The sequence below is a fragment of the Aulonocara stuartgranti genome (assembly GCF_965226115.1).
Source record: "Aulonocara stuartgranti genome assembly, chromosome: 19".
In the NCBI taxonomy this organism is placed as follows: Eukaryota; Metazoa; Chordata; class Actinopteri; order Cichliformes; family Cichlidae; genus Aulonocara; species Aulonocara stuartgranti.
In genome coordinates, this window is record NC_138955.1 from 1807573 (window position 1) to 1833612 (window position 26040).

The 26040-nt window shown below is 42.4% G+C and overlaps 1 long non-coding RNA gene across 5 annotated transcripts in view; it reads left to right on the forward strand.

Moving 5' to 3' along the window:
- Positions 1–93: 93 nt before the first annotated feature.
- LOC309694958 overlaps positions 94–26040 on the forward strand; it is a 53267-nt gene continuing 27320 nt past the window's right edge. For 3 of the 5 annotated variants that reach the window (XR_014272998.1, XR_014272999.1, XR_014273001.1), the window contains exons 1-4: positions 94–388; positions 745–846; positions 24554–24802; positions 24910–24969. This is a non-coding gene — a long non-coding RNA (uncharacterized lncRNA). Of the gene's footprint in view, positions 389–494; positions 569–741; positions 847–24553; positions 24803–24909; positions 24970–26040 lie in introns of those variants that run through there. The other 2 variants (XR_014273000.1, XR_014273002.1) reach the window with 2 other exon arrangements.

Genomic DNA, 26040 nt, shown 5'->3' on the forward strand with positions numbered 1-26040 from the left:
AAAAATAACACATTTTATTCATACTGTTTTTTTTATATATTTTTTATTTTAAGACTGTGAATTCCTATACCCCCCCCCCCCCCCCCCCCCAAAAAAAAGGTAAGACACCTCAGTGCTCAGTTTCGGAAACAGATGCTTCCTATGTACCTCTGTATGCTTGTACAGCTGTTTCGAGCTAACTAGGTTTTTAGAGGCTCTAATTTAAGTTAATTTTGCCTATCTGGTCAACCTTAGCCCTCCTTCGGAATTCGGTGGGTAGCCTAGCAGAAAAAACTCCAGGTGAAAAGGCTGCACGCCGTGGCAGTCGGTTGGTTTCCACTGGTAATGAATAAATAACGGGACAAAAGCAGCGTCGCGTCTGTCGCACATATCACAGCTGCTGTATCAGGTAACCCAGGCGTCCACAAATTACACAAACTTGATTTGGCTTTTCAGCAGAATTACACACTTATTAGTGTGAACGCACTTATTGTAATTTGTTATGGAGCTTTGTGCAGGTGAATCAGCTGCACACCACAGCACTGAATGAACCCACGTGGACATATTTGGCCTTATTTTGACATTCACTGTAAGCCTTCTTCAAAAATTCGTTTTCCCTGGCGTTACACCTGACTTTTCACCCCTTCTGTCCTGACACGTGTGCTGCATGTAATACAGAGATTTCCATTTCCCTTCTATATTTTCTGTCAATTGTTTTCCTCCTCTCATTTTGCATTCTCCATCGCTGACTGACTGCCTCAGCAGCAGACGAGAGGAGAAAGCTATCTGACAGCAGCAACCAACTCTATCATCTCCACTAGAGGGAGGGCTATCTCACAACAAGGCCACCAAGGAGCTGCATCTGAGGTACCCTTATTTATTTATTTATTTCTCCCAGGTTGATAGTGTAATTCATAAACTGAATGAATGACAGTCAGGACAGTGCCAGCAACTGGGAGCACAATGGAGACTCGAGTGCATTTGCCTCTGAGTACAAAAACCTATCCATTACAAACGTGTAATTATTGTCCCTAATAGATTAATTCATGCTGAAAGATAGAAATGGGTTCCAGGCTATTGATGTAATCATTTCACTGAGGAAATTAAGTGACATTAAAAGAATGATATTGTCACCGTGAAAGTATCATTGATTCTTTTCGAATGCAATTAACTGTATTTGAAAATGAGACCTGCACATTGAGCTGTGCAAGGAGCACTGAGGATCACTTCATTTGTGAGAGATATAAAGACCAAATTATCCCATCAAAGAGAAAATCTATAAATGTAATGGCACTGCGCTTCAGCACTAAGGAATGACAACAGCGGTCCTGTTCAGTTCCCAGTGTGTTAACTAGAGGTGAATGGCTCACAGATAGATTATCCACACTGTGCAGTAAAGGGAAATATCAGGCAACGGGTCACATGCAAATTAATATTATTATTTTTGTCCGACTAACATAAACAGTCGCTGGCTAACAGTTGGAGCTTCATCTTGTATCACAGGACGGTGGTTTTGTTAGATGAAACAACCATGAAAAATATAGTGAAAATTGCTATTTTAAATATCATGCAGGGAAAATAATTGGAGGATTAATCAGGAATGAAAAGCTGCAGCCAGAGTTCAAACGGACCCTGAAACCAGCGCTGGTGGTCTGTGCAGTGCTTTCTCTTGTATCCTCGCTCGCCTGTTTCTTTGATGGCTAAATGACCAGAGCACTGGAGTTGATCCACGGCACGGCTCGAGCTCAAACACTTTTTATATTTGAAAGAATGAAAGCTCACACGCATCTTTCCTCATTCCCGTTTTTGATGCCACAGGTTTGGAGTCAATGTCACCACTTATGACCTCATTCCCAGAAAAGTTTGAACTGTGAATAAAATGCAGAACAGAATAATATACAGACCTTACAGTTGATTGTAAGGTCTGTATACTACACTTGTAGTTTTTTAAAATAAAATATGGTTTTTTTTTATCAGCAATCCATTTTAAAATAAATAAAAAATTGAGAGAGGGGCACGTCTGGCCCTGTGTTCCCCTGTTGTAACACCTATTTTGAATGTACACTGTAAGCACTGACATGTACCAAATGCTTTCAATGGCTGACACGTCTCCACTGAATGCCACTGAATGCAGAAGAGAACAGTGCTGCTGTAATACATAACATTGAGATTATGGTTAGACATTATTTTGCTGAAATCAGCAAGAAAAAGATGCCGTCGGGATGGCAGCTGATAGCTCAGATTTAATGGTGCCCTCTCATATGTGCAACTTAGTCATGCAGTGTACACTTTGTTTGTTTTTTTTGGCTTTCATCAGACCACAAAGCTCTCCGCTACACCTCAGGCCCATCTGAAATGAGCCTGGTAGCATTTTAACTTGCATTTGTGTATGCAGTGATGGATTGGTTTTTGGAAGTGTTCCATTCAGTGATTTCCACTAAAGAGAGCACAGCCGCTGTGTATTCGTTTTGATTTCTTCTTCGGATTTCTTTAGATTCTGCGAATCTTTTATGATATTATGTGCAGAAGATAATGTAATCCTCAGAAATGTTAATCTTAAATTGTTGAACTATTTGACCACACAGTATTTCACAGTATTGTCCTATCTTTACTTCTGAAAGACTCAGAATTGCAAATCCGTGGGTTTTGTTTTTATTTATGTTTTACACAGTTGATCAGCTTTTCTTTTTCTTTTTTCCTTTTTTTTGAGGGGGGGGGGGGGGGGCAGTTATGCATACAGTTGGCTTTCAGTGTATGATTTTTGTGACACCAGTTTTGCGTGTGTTGTTTTCGTTGTGGAGGGAGTTTTGATGAATTCCAACAAAAGCATGTTTGTGCAGCGGTTGCTGGTCCACACAGCTCGCTAACTCAATTACACTGTTGGTAATCCAGTGAGAAGACAGAGAGGCAGACAGCAGAGAGAGAGAAAAACATGAACCGTATCAGACACAAGCACTGATATGATGTCCAAGCATCAGAGGAATCACGCATCAATCTCCAGTCCCGGTCAAAAATGCTGCATAATTCAAGTCCAAACATTTTTCTTTGCGAGATTCAAACCAAATCAGGGGGGTCCTGAGCCGCTCTCCCTCCACCTGCTGTCAGCCACCCTCCATCCTACCCTTCCCTAAATTTCATTTAGAAGACATCTTTCTCCCTTTCCCCCCTCGCTCTCATGCTCTACACATTGCTGCCTCTCCTCTCTCTTTGAATTCAGTGTGCTGTAGCCCTTAGACTTACTTGCTTAACAAATATGGACAGGGGACCTAAGTGGTTTTAGAAATCTTCGAATGGACTTTGGAGTGCCTGTGCTGTGTTGGGTGGCAACAGTTTCTCTCTCTCTCTGCCTCATCCATATGTGTGTGTGTGTGCAATTGTTTATCTGTCTGTGTGTTTATGTTTTTTCTGCGTGTGTGTGTGTGTGTATGCATGTATATAGCTTCCCCAAGCTCTCACTGACTCCCAGGCTGGGAGATGGTAGCGCTGGGTGGAGCGGCAGTCTGGAAATGAGATAAGGATGTCTGATTCATAGGATCTGACAGGAAATCTATATTCTGCAATGTTTATAATCCAGCCATTACTACACAGCCGAATGAAAGAACAATAATCCAATCATTTACTCCATATTTACCTGAGGCAGATTCTCGGCTTTAAAGGCAAAGTGCATCACGCGGTGGCGGAGGCTGTAAAACGACTGATATGGGTGATGTTGCGAGGAGAGCGTTTCTAGCTCGCAGAGAAGGACACCGAGGTAGGCGAGGATGGACCGTCCCCCGGGGAGATGTATGTCTACAGGAGACACGATGGCTCACCTGTGTGCACTCTGCAGGGTTAAAGGTCACCCATTACTCATCATTAAGACTCCATTGATTTATGAGTAAGTTACAGAAACGGGAGTAAGTACAGTTTATGAAACATGAGGTGAAGGGTTATAGAAATTTCCATAAATAAGATTGTGGAAAAACACAAGCGCTCGCTGGAAAACATCCTTCCACTATTCCAAAAGTTTGAAAGGGGAAGTATAATTTGGCTCCCTGACGGTGATCCTGTGGCAGGAAGGAGCCGGTATGGGTGAGAGAGGAATTTTCTGGTGGGGGTTTACTTATCATAGAGTCTTTCATGGACAGTATGAGCTGCTCTTCATTGTGTACGAGGGGGGAGGTTTATCTTATTTGGAAAAGTGAAGGGGGCCTGCCCTTATCTGTCAATAAACAGTAATTAGATTTTGTGGCCGATAGCGTCGATTGGTTTCTAATCTAGCTGTCGCCCTAGACGTGTGTAATTAAAATCCTGATTGATAAAGGGGCAGAAGCCCGCCCACGCCACCACTTTACCAGGCCCTACCCCCGACCCCTTCAAAACACAAACAAGAGAGATTTGAAAAAAAGGCCTGCGGAGAAAACTGCACTTCATATTGATCAGCTCTATCTGCCTTCCTATCAATGCCCTTTTCACACAATGGAGGAGCTAGTACAAAGGTTTCCCCCACGTAAAACTTAACAGCTAAGCTTCCTTCAGCAGACGTTATCGTCATACAATAATAAAAACAAAAACAACCGTCGAATTTGCTTAAAATTTGGCCACTTGTGATCATGCGTTTGTGCACAGATGCACACAAAAAAATGAGAAATTAATCAGGGAAATCAGGGAAAAGCTTCCTGTGACTGTAATGCAATCAAGGAAAAACACCCCTTAGGCAGTAGAGACATGAAAAGGGAGCAGTGCATTTTATCTATTTAGCAAATGGGACTGTGAACAGAATAAGAACCAGACAAACAGACAGGCGTGCACACAGGTGAATGTCAAATGTACGTCGTGCATTAGACAAATAAGGTAGTACCTTTAAGCCAGAGGACTCCCACAGAGCGGCTGGGGTAAAAGATGTTCAAAAACACTGCCTCCAGATTTCACTGTCATCGGGGTCCACGCAGACGAACGAGCTAGGAAGAAAGGCTACGTGCTGTTGAAATTCTAGAAAAAAGGGGGACAGCGAGGGAAGTGAAACAGTGAGAGAGAGACAGCAGGACAAGACAGAGAAAACGCATCAGCCAAAGAGGCATCCGGCCATAAAAGCTGGCATGTTTACCTGCACCAGCTAGTAAATATCTCATCCTGACCCAAACCTTAGAATGGTACCATGACAGCACGAGAGGAAGCTAATCTGTCTCACAGAGTCAGATTTTAACCTGCTTGTCTGCAGGATTTTTTTAAGCTCTATAAACTGCGAGAGACCGCACATTGCAGGCCTGTGACCTTCCCTGTCTTGACACTGGTCATCTGCTGATACGTGTGAGGGCTGACCCACAGCAGTGAATGATAGCTGCATACTCTGCTTCACCCCCCTCTGTGATTCAGGGACACACTGGCAAATCCACATGCATCCAAACATACATACTACAGTGGAAAGACTAAACCACTTCCTCTCACTCAACAACACACCAGTGCTTCTTCCATATTAAGTACACGTAAATTAGGAGTATGCGAGTCGGTGTGTTTTGAGGCGGTGGGCACTGGTCCGGTGCTTAATTTGATTCTTAATGGAAGGTAAAATTTCCAAAGGAAAACTTTCATTGGGCACAAAATGACCTTCCTCAGTTTTCACTTTCTTACGCTGGGAGAGAGATTGAGATTGATAAATGCTGGCAGTGCAGTGCCAGCCCATGCATGGTGTAGCTCATTTAACTGATTTGTGCAATTTCCTCACTAAACAGTGATTAATAATTGGCTACCTTAACAAAAGAAAAATAGACCACAGAATAAATATTGCTGAGCACGTTTTGATGAAATTCTTAACAGCATTTCAGAAAAATCGCTCGTCTTATAAACACGCCCTTGAAATCGGCACTGAATAGACTCATACTCTAACAGTGAGTGCATCAGACAAGAAAAAAAAAACTTTGGCCATGACTCGTTAGACATTTGTAAGATGCAGTATAATTATCTCATATACATTTCTGCAGTTTAACATGTGACATCATCATCTGCAGAGGCTGATCTGATTTGTGTGTTATTCACTCCATCACATTACAACCTAATAAGGGGTATGGTTCAGTTTAAAGGCATTCATTTGCCCTGGTCCAGGTGTCCCCTGAACGGTGAGATATAGGCTATGCACCTACCAAGCAAATGTTTTGTTGCTTGGTATCAGTCAGAGGTGTCACGTGTATAAATCACGCCACAATAGAAAAGCATTACAAAGTTAGCATAATGTAACAGGGTCCTTAGCCCACCACAGTTTCTATATCAAGGGCACATTTGTTACATTTATTTGGGGCTTAAAATAAACATATTTTTTTATGAATGAGTTTTTATTTAAACTGAACGTAAGCCTAAAGTGAGGCTGCTTTAATGGATTATGAGCTGTTATTTTCCTGCTATTGAATTCAAGCATAAACATAGGTATAGATTTATAAAACGCACATGGATCCGTGGTGATATCTTTATCACAGTGCCTTTAGTAATTTAACTAAACTCTTACCCTTGACAAAGTTAGAAGTAAAGCTCCTGGATATAGAAAACCTTGTGGTCTCATGTGGATAATATGTGATTGGAGATCAGATTCTCCTTTTGATTCTTCTTAAGATTGTCCTCTCTCCTGATAATAAGTCCAACTCTCCCTGTGGTGCCACAACAGTAGAGTGACCTTGTTACCAGGGTGCAGTGTGTCACAGTAGGGGAGCCCCAGAGGGAGAGGACGAGGTGAACAGATCATCTCCCTGCACGCTTGGTACCGGTGCCCTACCCTTAGTGCTCTCACCACAGGCCCAGCACCAGAGAGGCCAGTGTGGAGAAAGGAGCAGCTCCAAGCTCTAGAGAACATGACTCCAATTAAGCTGTAGAAGCCTCGCTCATGCTCCACTGCCTCTGCAGCCCAATTGTCCTAGGTGTGGAGACATAGTCAACCCAAGGAAATGAACTCTGTCAGCACAGTTGAGATAGGCACATTATGCTTTTCAAATAAATTTCATTGAATAAGCACTCGTGAGATTCATCTACTAAGTGTAGAATGAAACAGAGTATAAATGCATGATTGTTGCACAGCTCATAAATGCTCCGAGCATGTTTTCTTTTTCTGAGCAGCCCGGAGGAAAAAAAATGCTGCGAGTTAAACACACAGTAATAGATGAGAGCGATTGAGAGGCCTCGTTTTCCCCTATGATTAAAAATGTATGTTGCCACATGCAGCCTTTGGTGTGGAACTCTCCTGGAAAAGGAGCTGGTTAATATTCAGGCCCATGTCTGGCTAATGTCTTAAAGTGATAAATAGGAGGGGGTTGCTGCCGTTTGATTGTTCTTCACAGGCAGTCTGGGAGCAGCAGCACAGGGGGATTTAAGGTGGAGGAATCCTCTCAAAGCTCCTCATTCATTCACTCTCAGACGCCCCATCATTAATTGGGCCTGTCGACATGACTCCTCTGTACCGAGGGCCACTGGCAGCTACTATGGTGGATGAGCTTTTTAAGACAGTTCAAAAGAGTCCTTGCCTCATGAAAGGCATTCAAATTACATGAAATTGCATTCATGTCAAGCCTTGCAGGCATATTCATACAGTACACTGGCATAATGTCTTGTTTCATGCACTTCATATCAGTGTGACTATATAATCGTTCTCTTGGGAAAAAATTGCACAATGAAGACTGTGGTTTACTAACTATAATGTATACATTTTCAAATGACGACATGCATATGTATAGTAAGAGCAGCAATGTAGTATCAATGGAAGGACAAGTCACTTGCCTGTAATGTAAATATGGCAATTGTTTCAATTTATATTAGTTGCGTATTGAGCATAAAAGCAACTGATATTACTGAAGGAAAAAACATTTCCATTATAAATACGTTCAAAAATACAATGTCCTTCATTAAAACATAAACATGGACAGGGTGTGATTCGCATTATCAGTGCAAAGAAAGATTTCTGTTGTGTCTTGAGCCATATATGTATTTATCCCAAGATAAGTAACTCTGTCACAATTTTGAGCTTAAATACATATTAGACGAAATAATAATGGGTAGCTGGACTGGTATGTAACAGCTATCCCTTTGGCACAGTTTCCACTTTCACTGCTATGTCCCTGCTCTGTGTAAGTATAGCTATGCAGGACAAGGTGAGTCCAGCCTTCAAAACTTTATGATTTCTACTGATATGGAGTTGGAAGGTGATAGCAGAAGGTGGCCAGATTTGGTTCACAATGTCAACCATGTGATACTTCAGTATTTATAACCATTAGAGGCGGTATATGTGTCATAAAGTAACCGTGGGTTCTTTTTCTGGGTGGCCATTGGCCTACTTCGCTTCCATCCTTGACATCCTTGATAAACCCTACTTCATGGGGACAGGTTAGATTGGCTGGCTTTAAGGAAAGCTGAGCTACTTCAAATTGGATTTGACATATATTTGGGGTTTAAAGGTAGTTTACGCGTGCACAATTAAGCCCTAGATGTAACACTTAAAGTGTGAAATGTAACTCAGTGGTTTGGTCACTGGTTTTGTGGCTCTCAAAGTAAACCTGTTAAAAGTTGAGCACATACTGGGCTGGGATTGAACGCCCCATACTGTATTTGCCTCCAAAGAGACCTCACACAGAGCTCTAAACTGAGGCCACTGGTGATTCCCGCTGCTTCTTTGTAGCCTACGTGCTAATGGTCCACGTCTTCCGTTGTCATTTTTAGGCGTTTCTTTACACTGGAGCTATTTGCAATCTCACTCTTTCTCACTCACTGGCTTTTTTTTTTTTTTTTTACATATTTCACTATCTTTTCCTGTTGTGCATATTTGGTATCTTCCCACTCCTTTCTCCCCTCCTCCTCTTCCCTGTCGTGGAAGTGGTTTCTGTTATGGCAGTGGGAAGGCTACCCGCAGCGGGAGAGATCCTAATTAACAGGCTATCCATTTGTGTGGAGCGGAGGGCTCCTGCTTTCTGAGCACTTGTTTTATGGTGGCGCTAGGGAGCCGTGTCCAGGGATTTGGAGGGGGATAATTGCCTTTGCCGCAGGCTGCAGTAATCTGGTCGCCTAATTCATTATTTTAATAAGTTAGCTTCTCCTCGGGGGTGTGCTAGCTGCGCTGCGCCTCAAACCTTGGTGGTGCACCTCGTTATTGTGGCGCTCTTTTACACCGCCGCCCGCACGGGGTTAATAACTGTTATTAGCCTCTCTCCTCAGCCTGCAATTTCTCGTTTAACTGGGGCGATTCAAACGAAACCTTTGCAAGCGTCTAATAATCAACCTCGCTGGAACCAGGGGTAATCCCTATGAAGGGGTCCATATAGTGGAGAGGGGTAATGGATGCAATCGCCTGAGTGCCTTTGCCTCCGCTCCTTTCATTATGGGTCCTGATGTTGTTTTTGTTGTTGATGCTGCTGTTGTTTTTACTCAGTTCCCCCAAAATCATTTGAGGGAAGAAATATTTGCCTTGAGCAAGGGAAATGGATCAGATTTATACATACAAATAAGATGATCATTAGGTTTGCGTAACTAATGGCTTCATTTAGCCCATAATCTTCCATCTCCCTAATAGGCTGTGCAGTCAGTAGGATGTATCTGCGTGGAGGCAGGCAGGTTTAATGGCTGCAGAGAATTCAGACATTTTGTGCATCGGCTGATTAAAAACCAGTCATTTCAACAGGAAGGAAATAAAGAGAGGGTTTCATAAAAGTATTTGAAAAATCCAATATTGTAGATGGTGACGGCTAGATTTTTGAAGGAGCCTGCTGTTAAAATCCCGTTATGAACGCAGAGCAAAGTGGTTAAGGGGTTTCGAATGTACCTATTATATACATTATTTCACTTTGTGATGAAAAGAGATATCCTAATTCACTTTTGAAAGAAAATACAATGTAGACAAGGCAATCCTATTATGTGTCCCTAGACATCCCTGCTTTGCATCTTCCAATGACAAATTCTATCACTGCAGCTGAAGAAGGCAAAACACAACCAGCAAACTGTCCTTATCAAAGGAGCGCGAAAGCTTTTGCTTGGATAAGGACACTTACACTTGAGACTTAAATGTCATTGCGATTAGCAGTCTTATGCGTATTTATTTTGACAGGCATACCAGAACACAACACAAACGCATGCCTTCTCAGCTAATTGTATCTTTGTAACAATCCATCATGTAGTTGTTATCTTCTGTGCACTGCAGGACAGCGCAGGCCTCAGTCCGCATGCTCGGTGTGGCTTATCCTCTAGATTGGCTTGTTTAGCTGTCATCATGCTGTGACCTGCCAGCTACTGTGAAATGAGCTCCTGGATATTAAAGAGTCTATCTCTTCATCTATACTTAACCACAGGAGACTGACACATTCAATGACCCCGGGCCTTGTAAAGGAGAAGGACAATAACATCTTGGATGGAAAATGTTGAAATATTCCGCGGTCAGTCATATGACTGCAAGAAAAGCCTTTTCCACTAATATGCTTTCCCATCAAGCGAACAACAAGCTATTAAATCACCTGAAGAATTGCACAATGTTTATCCAAGAGTGTGACAGTCTCTAAATGGCTCATGTGATCATTTAGCACTTTTATCTCCATCTAAAAGTTAAACCTGTTCTTAGACCTGGCCCCTTCTGCACACGGGAGTGGCGGTTGTGGTCCATAAAGTATGCACATGATAGTAAATGGCCTGGTTCACTATTAACTATTATCCACTTAATGTCCTTCCTAGCTTGCCACGTGTGGAGCTTTGGCTGAGCACTGGCCTCTGGGGCTGCCTGCGGCTCGTTCAGGGCCATGGCTTTTCAAAGCCCGCACTACCATCTGCTAGTCCAGTGTCCCTGCTCTCCTTCTCGGGCTGACGTGGCTACAGCTGGGACAGCAAAGCCCTGTGACTGTCCCACACCCAGGTGTTACCACAGCTTCATGCATATGGATACAGAGTTTGTTGTAGATCTCTGTTAGCATATGTAGGGGGCTAACACACAAACAGTAAATCTATTTCTATATGGATACGGTTGCTACATGATTAGAGTTTGCTCTTAGGGGGGAGTTTGTGTATTGATGTTTTTTCCTCTCGTACATTTTTCTCATGTGACTCTGTACTGTGTGAGGCAGTATTGATCCATGATATTAGCTGATGTTTATTGAAGAACTGCTGGAGTGGCATAGCTCAGCCCAGCAGTGCTGCCCACCTTAAAGCCGCTCAGCTTAGCATGACTGGCTCCTAATGAGTGGTCCCTCCTCTCATCACCCAATCCCGAGTCCCTCCGTCCCGCATTCATCAATTCTCATTAGGGAAAATCATCATGTGGAATACCAACTTTTGGCCAATATTCATCACTGTCAGCCCTCATCCATAGCGGCGCAATGACAGAGGAGTGCCTAAGTAGCACTGACTTGGCTGTTTTATTCCCTAATCTCAGCCTCTGCGCTTGTGGAGCCCAAGTGACTCTGCAGTGCTCACTGCCTGACAGCAATTACTTTATGCAAAAAGAGTGGAGAAGTTCAGTGAATGGCGTGAGCAAGAATAAGCCTCTTCTGAACTCTGCTGGCCTGATGCAGCATTCCAATAGGATCCATCTCGCTTCCCTTGGACACTAGAGGATTGCGAGAAGGGACGGAGGACAGCATTACTGCACTCTGTGGCAGGGACCTTGTTGTAGTATTGCCATCTAGATGTTGCACATACAATTCTGCCATATTTGGTTCCATGATTACATTAATTCTTGTGCATTACCCTCATACTGAATTGTTAGCCCTTGAAAAGTAAGTAATAAGTAATAAGCATTGCTTGCAAATGGTTCCATGTAAAGGAAAGGCTGAATATTTTATCCTGTTTTGGTTCCCTGCCTAGGCTCAGATGAGATTTATACCACTCGGATAGGTGTGTGTAAGAAATGACACTATCGCCAGCAGCCAGATAGCTTAGCCTAACACAAAAACTGAGTACAGATAGCTAGCTTGGCTCTGTCCAAAAGTATTGAAGTTTATTTAACCACACCCCTCAAGCTCATTAATTAGAAACAATGTAAAAGGTTGCAACAAACTAATTCAATCTTTATTTCTAAAAAAAACCCACCCCTGCCTATTCCTTTAAATCGCACCTGAATTATTTCCCCACCCACTGGGTCCATCTAGTCTTTAGGAGCTTATCTACGTCACAGACAGATTGCCTTCGCCAGCAGAGTGTTCTCCCTCCTGTAAAAATAGCTTGTGTATGTCATTCTCATAACAGCAGCAGGATCAATACATTCATTCCCATTTTAGCGGCTCTGCCCCTTTGCTCACCCATGCCTGCGAATAGGACAGCTTGCAAAAATCCAGCCGCCATGTCAGCTAATCACATCCCTATTGCTTCAGTCATTCGTGCCCCATCGTTGGCCAACCCCGACTGCCTGCCTGCCCAGCACAGCTAGAGACTCTACCCAGAGGTCAGTGGGCTGGCCAGCTTGTCTCAGTCCAAACTTCCCTCCTGCCAGGTGGATCAGAGGGAGGCTAGCAGTTTGCCTCTCTGCCGAGAAAATGAGATCACACCATCGCAACAGGGGAGCTGCCTTTGGAAGACCTTCATAGCAGGCTACAAGATTTGCATCAGCCAAGGGAATATTATAATAAATCAATCACTGTGATAAATTCTTTAAATGCCAGGCACTCAGGTATCAGCTGGCACACAATCATTGTCATTTAACAGTAGGCACAGAGATAAATAAGTCTTCTCTGTTTTATAAATGTAAGCTAGCTGTATTTGCAACTGAAAACTTATAACATACAATATAATGAAATGAAATTATATGAGCTTGGCAGATGTGTGGAATTATTAAAATCACCAAAATTAAAAATTACTGTGTTCAGGTTGCAGTCTCATCTGGAGGCGTGGGTTCGAATCCCACTTCTGGCAGTGCTTATATATGTATAAACAGTGTTTGGGGTTCATTCTCAAACATTATTTCTTATGACCAATGCATCAATAGCTACAAGGGCACTCAGAGTCCATCCTGCCTGTCCAACACCCTTACATGGATTGTTAGGGGGGGAAAAGTGACACACAGATGCAGATTGTACTGAGGAACCTTGGAGGGTAGCATATGATGGCCAGAGGCAGTGTCTCTGTGGTTGAGACATCAGTCACTTCCCTCAGGGCTGCCGGTGAAAACATAAATAAACAGCGTTCCTACCGTGCAGGTGGACATTCAAGAATTATTTTTTTTGTATAAAATGTTTGCAATAGTAATCAGCCTATACAGTGGGTGAGGAGAATTACCCTTACAACTGACAGGAAAGTTAAAATGATGCAAGTAATGAGAGAACAACAAACAAGAGTCCTCGTAGCATTGGTCTGATGCCATAGAAGCATTTAAACACAAGATTTAATATAATTTTAACAAAAAATGAACACATTTCATGTTCTTTGGTCATTTCTGCTTTTAATTTGTTTCCTCTTTACTTCCTGTTTGTCTCAGTCTTCCCATGATTGTCCTGATTGGCTTCACCTGTGTCTTGTTATCAGCCCTCTGTGTATAAATAGTCCTGTCGTCCCCTTTGTGTTTTTCACGTTGTGCTTCCTTTGTCTGTTATCTAGCTGCAGCCGGCTAATCTTTTGTTGTTTCAGTCTGCCTCCTACCTGCTGCATTGGGATCTTAGCCCCAAGACTCTGGATTTGTTGACAGTGACTAATGCAAAAGGACAGCAGTTTCATTAGAATATGTTACTTTGAAAAGCAAATGACGCTGGAAATTAAAGGAACAGTTCACCATACTAGGAAGTTCGTTGCCTTTGTTCCACAGTCATCACACAACTGATGATACTTATGCAGTGCATTTCTGCACGTACTAGTTCACTTTTTCTTTCCACACAGACTAAACAGAATTGATCCACAGAGTTTGGACTGCAAGCAGGCTAAATCAGATAGCTTTGGTAACAAAATTCTTGTCTCTTGCTCATAGATTAGACATGTTCATATACATATTGAGAAGCTGGCGTTTCCATCGGGAGATGCTCTGTTCAGTGAATCAGCCCACAAAGAAGACCTGGTTGGACCCCTTTTACCGCCAGAATTGCCTCATGTGTAGATATTTGTGTTAACAAGCAGTTGAACAGGGGTATCTAATGAAGTGCTCAGTGTGCACAGTATGTAGAATATATATGTAAAGATTATACATAGTTTTTTTATAATCTCATGCTATTCAGAGAAACTAGTGCACATGTGTAGGGGTACCTGCTGTATATACAGACACATATACACACCTGACTCAAGTCCTCCATCTGTCAGCGATATATAGAGCACCTGAACTTTTTCAGGGCGTGATAGATGGATGGCAGAGTATTCCTAAGGGACTGGTGATTAAACAGGAAGTATGGAGAGTCACTGAGCAGATCAGGAGCTGGCTGACCCTTCCTTCTCAGCCACTGACTGATCTGCTGCTACAGAGACAAGAAGAGAGGAGGGGAAAGCATGAAAGGGAGCCATAGATTATCAATAAAGTCAATACGGCATTGTGTTACATCTGCCCTCTGACCTAAGCAGGGTTCCTAGCTCTGATATCCTTATCGTGATATCGGCATTCAAGGATCTATCGGAAGCTTTTGTGCATTCGTCGTGGCATGCGTTTTGTGTTATAAATTGAAATATACACACAGATTAGTTTTTATAACGCATTTCGCGCCTCGTCTCATTTGGATGAAATTCTCGTATTAGCGTGCAGATTGTTCACAAAATGATCTTGCATTCACTTTATCAAAGCATTATCTCGTCATACCTAATTCAAATTCTAATCACAGTCACTGAAAGCCTTGTTTCAACATATACCATATCACCACTGCTTCTATACAGTAATGCTGCAGAGCTGAAATCTTTCTTCTTAGACCTGCTACTTTAATTCATTGGTAGCATTCCATGTTTAATTTTTAGTCTTGACTGCCCACAGGGACTTTAACCCTTTCTGCTATCTCATTTTAATCGGATGCTTTTTCGTTAAATGTTTAACTTAAATTGGGAGCCTCATAAATATTCCAAATCACTCGTCCTGTGTTTGATGAGGAAATGAGCCCCGTACCCGCCGTGATTCCCCAGGCAGGCAGGGAGGGAGGTGAAAACCACCCCCACCCTCCACCCTCCTACAACTTAACTCTCGGAACTAGACCTGTGCGGTGCTCTGACAGCCTACATTAGCAAGCAGCAAATTGTTTTAACAATGTGAGGGCCGCCTTTGTGTCGAGATAATGATGATATCTCTTTTCTGTGGCGCTACATGCTACTGAGGTAATCATAAAGGTCTCTACTGGCATCGCTGCCTGAGAGCACCTTTTATGGTCTAAAGGGACAACAGCTTGTGCTGCATACGAATCTCACCGCTTTATTACAGACTTCACATGGAGTGCGACGATCCCAGGTGTGGTTTTCATATCAGTTGAAGTGGATTACACAAAGAAATTACAATAATATTTATATTATTTTCAAAGACCAACGCTGGTGACAGAGCTCAGACAGTATAGTTAACATTGTAACTCCCCAGCAAAGGTCAAGTAGCTCTGACCTTTGAGTTAGTCAGATAGGCCAGCGTCTGTTTCAGAGTTACTCTTTTTCTGTCTGTCTTTCCTTCCCATGGCTCTGTGGTCATTAATCTTCCACACAGGTGCTAAGGACTCCTGACCCTCTGCTCCACTTCCTCTATTAGCACCATGACAGCTCCACTGTAAGGTTCATATACCCAACCATATTTCCATCCCTCTTCTCCCACACTGCTTCAACTGGTCTGGGAACTAAAACCCACTGTGTGCCCTTCCCTCCTCGAAAGTTCAATTACACTTGTTTAAGTGGAGCTTTATCATATTCAGAAGAGTGTTTTTAGACATCGCAGGCTCACACTGCAGTCTCAGGTTTTAGAATCTAGCAGTCGGATTGATACGAGGAACTGAACGTGGCACATGGAGAAAAAACAGAAAACAATGCAAACATACTGTGTCTGCCTAAATGTAAGTTATAAAGTTCTGTGTACTCAGACCTCACACAAAGTTTATTGATTCAACAACAGGCATTCAGAACTCATAGTAAGTGCCTACATCCTTACTAAAAACAACCTGTAAGTCTACAGGATCAAATAGTGGAGAAAATACTGGTGGAGGCCAAACATATGTAGGAGTTACCAGTGCAATAGTGTAAAACCTTGTTACACGTTTATGTGTTGACAGTACACATTTGTAAGAATCATAGTTTCCAAGTTATGAAGCCTTTTGTTCATTTTTACCTAATAAACTGTTAAGTTGACCTTGAAGACCTTGGTGGATGTCAAGCAAATTTTAATGGATTGTTGACATGACTCCATTCTACACTCCTACAAAGTTTTATCAGAATTCATTCAAAAAAATTTGAGCTATCATGTTTGCCAGTAGACACACTCACATGCACACAAACACTATTAGTATTTGAATTTGCTCTGCACTGGTGAGCACAGAGATTGACTGTTAATGTTTAAGCTCAGATCTTCAATGTAGCATTGTTGTGATTTTTCTTTCAGTTATATTTGAGGGTTTTCTGTAAGGTTTTAGCTAACAATAGGTCATCGAGACTGAGATATTTGAAACAATTCACCACTCCCAGCCACTGTTCATTGATTTAAACTGTGTTCCTGTTGCTGTCCAGTCTGTGAGGTGCAAGGATTGCAACTGTGACATGAGGCATGAGATGCGTCCCACCACATGTTTATATGTGTGACCGAGAGGTGAATGGGGTTACAAATCTTAACAAGCAGATCATTGCGAAACTCGAAAAGTTGATCAAGTACAATTTTGTTAAAGGTTTTCTCATTAATATTTAATTGTGCATCGGGTTGTATAAACGGCCAATTGCCAAATAAATCGACTAAATTGACACTTCTAAATTTGTATTCTTGACATTTTCTTTCCACTAGCCGTGAAAACGAGTCCTTGAAATAAAGTTTTGGCCTTCAGTGTCTTACCTTAAATTCCTAAAACATTAAATTAAAAAACTAGGCGTTTGATGGTCACATTTATCTAGTGTCTGTAAATCCATCTTCTTAACAATTTATCCAGCTTGTGTCAATGAAGTGGGCGGAGCCTATCTCAGCTGAGTAGCAACAGGTGTGGTGCACTCTGGACATGTTGCAAGTCCATCGGGGAAATAACACAGAGAGATAAACACTCACATCAACACCTATGGCTAATTTAGAACCTCTAATTAACCTAACCTGTAAACGCCACACAGACAGGCCCCAGCCAACCAGGAGATTCAAACCCAGAACCTTCACCACCACTGATAACCATTTTGACGCCACCCTTCACTGATTCACATTTTAAGCCAATTTTAAGTGGGTAACTTTTATTAAAACAAATAATTTTGGCATCATGGTTTTGACAATGTGTTTGCATACTTTTTGAAGTAAAGCAATAGTGTAAAATGCAACACTGTAAAATGCAGAGTAATTGCACTTTCCATCACTGAGTGCATCCCTCCCAATCAAACAGCTTTGTCAGCGTCAAGGGCAATCAAATACAAACCCAAGTAACATTTTACTTATAGCTCTGATGCACAGCATGCTGCACTACAGTGGTGCAATGAGAATGTAATAAGACAGTAACAATATTTGTTAATTTGAGAATAATAAGTTAACTTTTTTAAGTTCTTTTTCCCCCCAGAAGTGTTTAGATACCTCCTGCCCTGCACAGAGGCATCTACAGCATATACATATATATAAAACAGCTGGACTGGCACACATTCTCACATCACACGCAGACATCACCCTGCATCAACACATGCAGGAAGTCGTTTAACATATGCAGCATCTCTGTGCATCCTCTCTCAAGCTGCCATACGCCCAGGCCCAAGGCTAAGGAAAACACAAATGTCAGTCAGGATGGGGAAAGGTTACAAGAAAGGCAAGAGCTCAGTGCTGTTAATTTGCTCCCTGGGGTTCAAGGAGTGGGTCGGGTAACTCAGGAGATATATCCAAAATACCAACTCCTCCGGCAGTCTGCAGTCATCTATCATAAAGAACTTTGACCAAGAGCTTCATGACACAGTGAGGCAGCGGAGGAAAATCAAATTACTTAAAACTTTTTTTTGTGATTGAAAAAATGATATAGTTTTGATTTCAGTGGATTTATTTGATTGATTTATTTATTTTTCTTTTTGCAAGAGTCTCACACACACACAAACACACACTAATGCTTGAGACATTTTGGTGTAAATATATAAGAATCTTTTTTTAAAAATTGTATATCCTCAATGCTCCTCACTCCAGCCCATCCTCATGTTTACCATAGTTTACTATTCTTAACTTATTTCACTGCATCCTTTCATTATTCTTCAGTCTAATGCCATAAACTGCTTAAATATCCAGGCAACATGCCACAAAGTCATATGAATACTTCTCAAGCCAATGGCGAGTGCCCTTTTGGGGTTGGATATGGTACGAACATGGCGCGCAAGGTGTGTGGATATTCCTGGTGGTCCCATCCAGACGGTGTGTCTGACTTTCAACACGCCTCTCCTCCACATCTCACCGAGGTCACCCCGGTGGTATCGCAAGCGCAGCAGTCACATTGTGCTTCGGTGCAGACAGATTGCTTATAATAACCATTAGAGACCTTTCATTTTTCCCTGTCAGCAATTTGCAGGATAATTTTGGCACCCTTTAAGGATTCAGCTCCCCTAATAAGAGGATAAAAATAAACAAGCTAGTTGTTGAAGTACTATATTGGGATGGCGTAATCCCATTTACAAGTCTGTACGCACTCTGGCCAATAAAATCAAACTCCAGCAACATGGTTATATGTGGCAATTTTCACCATTTCTAAAACAAGAAATGACTGAGAGCCAGGCTTTTAGACTGCCAGGATTTACTAAATGGATGAAACGTCACTTTTCAAATTTCATTACTAAAGACCTACAGCGAAAAAAATGCCTAGTCAATTCATGTACCATAAGAAAAATTAGGTACGTTTATTTTTGGTGCGGTTATTGGCCACTTTTTGCAGCAGATTACATTATGAGTCTATTTTAATTTACTATATAGCTGTTTAAAAACAAGTTTCAAATTCTGCAGAAGTGCAGCATATTGATCCTGCAGTGAGCTGGAGGAGGGCGGGAGCTTTACTGTCAGCTGTATCCATCCATTGCGCCTTAGCTGATTTTGACCCAGCCTGACAACCATATCATATTTCTGTAGTGTCTGCTGGTACAATTCATCTGTTCTGTTCTTCTGATATTCATTTAAAGGTTTTTGCTGCAAAAAAAAGTAGACACTCAAAGACATTACACAGAGCGGAGAGATTAGGTAAATTAATCAAGTCATGAAAGTTTGAGAAGAGAATGGTACAGAAGAGGTGATGTATGAAAACAGAATGCAGAGTATTGCGGGGTGAGATAGGAAAGAGTCGAGTGAATTAATCAACAGAGGCTGAAGGACAGAGGTTGAAGGAGTAAACTAATGTCAGTTCTGCCTTGAGTGAGATGGACATTTAAAAAACATAGCCAGAGATCAATACACGCAAGGCTATCTCTGCTGATAAGATCTATCCATTACAGTCTTCTAAGTTGAACACGTTTAATTCTGCTTGCTTTGTGATTAGAATAACTCATCGCACAGCCAAGCATATCCTTAAAAATGCTGCAGAAAGGGAAAAAGCTGCCTTCTTTACCAGTGTGAATTACACAGTGTTACCAACACAATGTATGACCCACTGTAAGTGTTAATATATGCAAAGAGAGTACGTACAACGGTGACTGAAAAGCGGGTTCATCCCAGGGCACGGAGACTGGCGAAAGCGTGGCATTAATTCCAGACCTCTTTTTATCCTGTTTTTCTATACTCACTTTATGTATCTAATATTTCTAATTTACCACCGTCCAGGAAAAGTGACACAAGAAGCCATAAATTCCCTTCTAATTCCAAATAATTCCGATTACATGGACGAGTAGTTTTCAATCAGAAAGATAATCTGGATGATAGATGGCGGGATAATTGGCTGTCTCTGCCACGTAAATATTGTGTCGTTCTATTAATCTTGCCGAATGAAGTGTCAAGCTGTCACTCATTCGTCAAACTGAATTAGGAAATATAACGAATAAATAAATGCACGCGGGTGGAAGTGGAAATGTGCGCTTCTGTGTGCGTGTGAGTGAGGGAACGAGGGATGAGATGAGAGCAGGCAGCTGCAGAGGTCCCGAGTCACAGGAGGAGGTATGGATGGAAGAGCGTGGTGGGAGATGAGTGTGGTGATATTCATGTGCTTTTAGCGTGTGTACTTTTAAAAAGTCAGTGAAAGGCAGAGAGCGAGAGGAGGCGGTAAAACACAGAAATATTATATGTGTGCTGAGAGAGTCGAGGAAGGACAGTACTCTTCTAGTCCTGCCTCCCTTCAGCAAGTATAAAAATCATCTGGAGGATTACACATCTTAAAGCCTTGCTGTGTAACAATACTCTGTGCTTAATCTTGCCAAAGGCATTTTTATCAGGACGTATACCCTCAGAATTACATTGTCTTTTCCGTCCGAGAGTCTGTATCTGTCACTTGTCAAAAAACAGATCCAGTAGCTGAATGTTTTTGGTGAAAAGCTGTAGAGGATAGCTGCAAATAAACTGGTGAGGATACGACAGATATTTATTTGATATTTAAAAGCTAATGTATGAGAGAGCAAGTCAACTGGGAGTTTGGTGTACAGTGTATAATTAATGTGTAAAAGAGCATATTTTCCCCATCATCCGAGAGGTGATAAATATCTTATCTACTCTTTAACCTGTAGGACAGGAAGATAAAAAAAAAATCAAGCAGTGACATCCTCTTAATTAAATTTATAAAGATCATAATTAATGACCTGCAGGCTGCAGGAGACCCCATTTCAGACTGGAGTCAGAAAGGACCTCAGCTGTAAGAATAAAAATGAAGTTTTCATTGAATTCGGAATTAAATCTCAAATATCAGTAATTTCACAGAAAAGGTCAGCTCTAATGGAGTTCCTCCCTGCTTTTTAATATCGCACATCTCTCGTCTACCTGGCGTGACGTGGGCCGGCTAATTGTGGCCAGTTAATTAATGAAACCATCAGGTGTTTGCAAAGGCAAACAAAGAGCCGAGCTCCCCTAAATCATCGGTGCCCTTCGACACGGTTATTATCTGGCGGCGGGTGAACCCCAGCCTTGACGCATGACAGATTAGATCTTCTCGGAGGATGGGCCGTCCATTTATCTGCCTGATAAACTCAGAGCCTCTCTCCATTTTCAATCATCAGAAAGGAAATGAGATTAACAATCTAATGATGCCGGCGCTCCACACACTCGCTCACACATGCACGCACACACAGGTAAAACAGCGCTCATAAGAGAATGTCCATTGATTGTAGTTTGATGACGAGTACTGGACGAGGCTTTTTCGTTAATTTGTGATCAAATTATTTAGGATAAATCACAAAGCAGAGAGGGTTTTTTTTAAAATTATTATTAAATTAAATTATTAAATGATTTATTTTATTGGATGCAGGAATCCCATTCTGTCCGCTCTGCTGTGTCCCTGTTAAATCACACAGTGCGGCGTGGGTCTGTTTCACGGAGGTCCTGGCCAGTCATTTCACAGCTTCCATTCCTCAGACCTAAATTTACAGCGCAGGTCTTGTGTATCCCACTATACTCCCCCTTGTGGGTCAGCCCCTCCCCTGCCGTCCCTGACATGCATAGCAGGCAACCTGGCCCTCGTAAAGCTGACATCTTCACTAAACTATGCTAACAAGGCCGTGGTGATTTGTATATGCACAGCTTGGTGGTATGTGGAATTGGGGGCTGGGGTGGCTCGGAAGATCGTAGGGGAGGGAGAATCTACTCATGTGGCAGGGGCAGCGAACTGCAGGACCCTCGCAGTAAAGGTTCTAGCTTCCACAGCCGACATATATGCATAAACAAAAACACATATCTGAGGGTTCACGTGGTGTAAGGTGACAGAAAAGGCAACCCTGGAGTCCAGTGAGCATTTCAGCGCCCTCATTCCTCCCTGCACTGGGATTTATAGACTTCAGGCTGAATGGCTGGTGCAGGTGCAGAGCAGAGACAACTGCTCTGCTCTGCTGATGCAATATATTACTGAGCAACAAACATCAGCCGGGGTGTCAACACAAACAACTCGTATTATTTAGGGCTGTGTCTTTTAAAGGCGATGAGCTCGAATGGCTAGAGTGGTGCAGAGAGGTTGGGGGGATATGAATGTTGTTCACATTAATTTACGGGAACCGAGCAGTTGATGAACTGAATGGATTTGTTTCATCCTCCTCATATTGAGTAAGATTAACATTGTTACACTATATCCATAAACATACTGTAAAAAAGGGAAGTTTATAGCTCTGGAAAGTGAATTGCATACAGGTGCCTGCATTAGGTGTTTTTTCATGCTTTGTGTCTATTAATACCTGTAGTTGTGGGCTGGGGGACAGCGACCTGTCCACTGGTCGCCTGCTGGTGATTGAAGGCTCTCTGTGGTCTTTTACAGCCTGACAGGTGAGGCTTATTTGAGGGCAGCAGCAGTCCAGTCGTGACCCGTCCACTGCTAATTTGAGAGACCCACAGTTAAAATTCTATTACACTTCATTAAAGCACACTGCTTTTTTATCTGTGTAGGAATGACATTCAGGAAGTGCTTGGGTAATAAGATCACTCTGATCCTCATCTTTGAAGTGGATGCTTAATTTGTGGCAAATCTCTGTGGAGCAAAGAGTTTGAGGGAATTGATGAATACAACAAGAATTTTCCTGATATATTTGCATCAGAGTCAGTGAGTTGCATTTTGGTTCATTTTCAAAATTTTAATTAATATTGAGAAAATCAAAAAACTGCTACTTCTCTGTACGCATCTCCATGATAGTTGTAGATTGGCCGATAAATGCTCTGTCAGACACTGGCCCTGAACACTGTCTTCTAAGACACTTTGTCACGAACCACATCACATCCAGACGGCCAAAACATGTGGCAGCAGCTCAATGCATTCAGGCGTGGAGACATGGTCAAGACGACCCGCTGAAGCTCAAACTGAGTATCAGAATGGGGAAAAGAGGTGGTTTGAGCAACGCTGCACATAGCGTGGCAGACTGGCTTGTCTGAATATTTAATCTACTAATATCGTCCCACCAGACCATCTCTACAAAGAATGGGTGAAAATGTTTTGTTGAACCCACAGACTACTTTGCTGATAGGAACGCAACAGCAGCTCAAACCACTGGTTATAACCGAGATAAGCAGAAGAGCATCTCTGAATACACAACAATGATAAAACATTGCAGAAATTGCTAATCTACTGGAACTATCCCACGTGACCATCTTTAGGGTTTACAGAGAATGACCTGAAAACAAGAAATTATCTAGTTCTTTGACTTAAAATGCTTTGTTGATAACAAATCGGAGGAGAATGGCCAGACTGCTTTAAGCTAATAGGAAGGCAACAGTAACTCAAATAACCACTTGTTAGGACCAAGGCATGCAGAAGAGCATCTCTGGATGACACTCCGCCTCAACTACTAGAAGAGCATAATGCTACTTACTACAGGGAGTGCAGAATTATTAGGCAAATGAGTATTTTGTCCACATCATCCTCTTCATGCATGTTGTCTTAATCCAAGCTGTATAGGCTTGAAAGCCTACTACCAATTAAGCATATTAGGTGATGTGCATCTCTGTAATGAGAAGGGGTGTGGTCTAATGACAAAATAACTGCCCATGAACTGAGAAAAGTCAAGCGTGCAGCTTGTCTGGATCCTTCAAGAAAAACATGATTTTCATGCAGGACAATGCTCCATCACACGCGTCCAAGTACTCCACAGCGTGGCTGCAAGAAAGGGTATAAAAGAAGGAAAACTAATGACATGGCCTCCTTGTTCACCTGATCTGAACCCCATTGAGAACCTGTGGTCCATCATCAAATGTGAGATTTACAAGGAGGGAAAACAGTACACCTCTCTGAACAGTGTCTGGGAGGCTGTGGTTGCTGCTGCACGCAATGTTGATGGTGAACAGATCAAAACACTGACAGAATCCATGGATGGCAGGCTTTTGAGTGTCCTTGCAAAGAAAGGTGGCTATATTGGTCGCTGATTTGTTTTTGTTTTGTTTTTGAATGTCAGAAATGTATATTTGTGAATGTGGAGATGTTATATTGGTTTCACTGGTAAAAATAAATCATTGAAATGGGTATATATTTGTTTTTTGTTAAGTTGCCTAATAATTATGCACAGTAATAGTCACCTGCACACACAGATATCCCCCTAAAATAGCTCAAACTACAAACAAACTAAAAACTACTTCCACAAACATTCAGCTTTGATATTAATGAGTTTTTTGGGTTCATTGAGAACATGGTTGTTGTTCAATAATAAAATTATTCCTCAAAAATACAACTTGCCTAATAATTCTGCACTAACTGTATTGTTGATGCTACTTATTATATTGTTAGTGCTATTGGTGGTTTTTAAACCATAAAAATAGTGACAATATTATTAAAAATCAACTGCAGATTTTGGTGAAGAAGCTACATTAAAATATAAGTGGAGTGCGCTTGACTGTCAGTTAAAAGGAAAACCATACATGACTTAAAATAATCTGTGTAACCGTGTTCTTCACAGCGCAGCCTCTCTCTCTCCCCAGGGTCAGCATGTGGTGAGTCAGTAGAAGAGAGCCAGCGAGCGCCTGATCTCCTCCGAGCGAGGCTTGTCAGCGTGGTCCTGAGTGGGCTGTGTGGAGCTTCTGTCAGAGAGTGTCACATTTCCACGGCCCACACTGTGGCTCCTCTGTCCTACTCATGGCTGCAGCTCAATGGGTCCTTTGATGGGCCAACCTGAGGCCTTTCATCGTGCATCTCGCACGGGGGGGGTTGTGCCTCACAACACCTGGCAGGTATGCAAAACCACGTGCCCGAGACAAAACAAAAGCCACTCTGTCAAACGTTTATTGGAAATTAATTTCCTCTCCCTGATTCTTTTTTTTGTGCCTGTAAATTGAAGAACGGAAAAGAAGACGATGATGTGGGGCAGCGCTCAGACATGGGGCAGTCACAAGACTGTGTAAGTACTTCATCAAGTTGATTATAAGAAACTGTGAATGTTATATTAAAGTATGATGCAACCTTCAGATCCCAATCCTGAAAAAATATACTAGTTTTTTTTCTTGTTTGTTTGATAAATGTTTTAAAAGGTTGAGTAAATTGCATTGTGCACAGGAGAACATGCAAACTTGATCTCCTGACTGAGGTGGCTCAAAAACATTCCCATCTGAGCCAAATAATACTAAAAGTGCAGTGTAAATTGGGCTGTCGCATCTGTCTTGGGTCTTATCGTACTTGGCCCTCTCCAGTTCCCATACACCTGCCCCACGCTTCCCTTTGGCTGCACCCTTCTTCTCTTTTTGCCCCTGCCCCATATACAGCAGGTCTGTCCCTGGGATCATCCTCTTCCTCCCCTTATCTGCAGTTCAAAGTCTGTTGACTGAATTATCTCCGGACGGTAAGAGAGAAAGGAAACAACTGTCGTCAGCTCTCAGTCAGCCGGGGAGAAACTCGTCCCTGACAGCCGGTTGGTTAACCGGTCTTTACTGCCTAATCCTGTGGTGGAGGCATGGGAGCAGGGAGAGACAGCACAGCGTGAGGACACATCAGCGTCTGCGCACAGACAAATGGCCTCAGTGTTTGCTTTCAGGGAGAGCGGTGTCACGAGATAGTGGATCTTCGTAGCGAGAGCGGAAGCTGAAGTCTCAGGTTTGAGTGGCCGCAGAGAGCACGCGACTGAGGTGTTGAGAGGAAAGGTGTGGTGGCCGGGCCCTGTGGGAAGACAGAGGGGAAGAAAGAACAAGTGCTGCACAGCGGGATGAGTGGAGGCTATTGAACTCAGAACACCTGTGTTCACTGATCAAAGGGATTATTGGTGTCTTGGGGCTTTGTTGCACCAGCCATATTGTTTCCATAATCACAGTTGCGGTCAGCATGAACGTTTTTCTACCATGTGATCTGGGCCTAAATACGGTACGGCCTGATAGATAAAGGTGGTTTAAAGGCGCCCAAGTCCTCCACATTCACATAGATGTCCCCTCTGGCCTCGTCGTCTGTCTTGGCTCTCTGGCACACAAGGTCATCCCCTAGC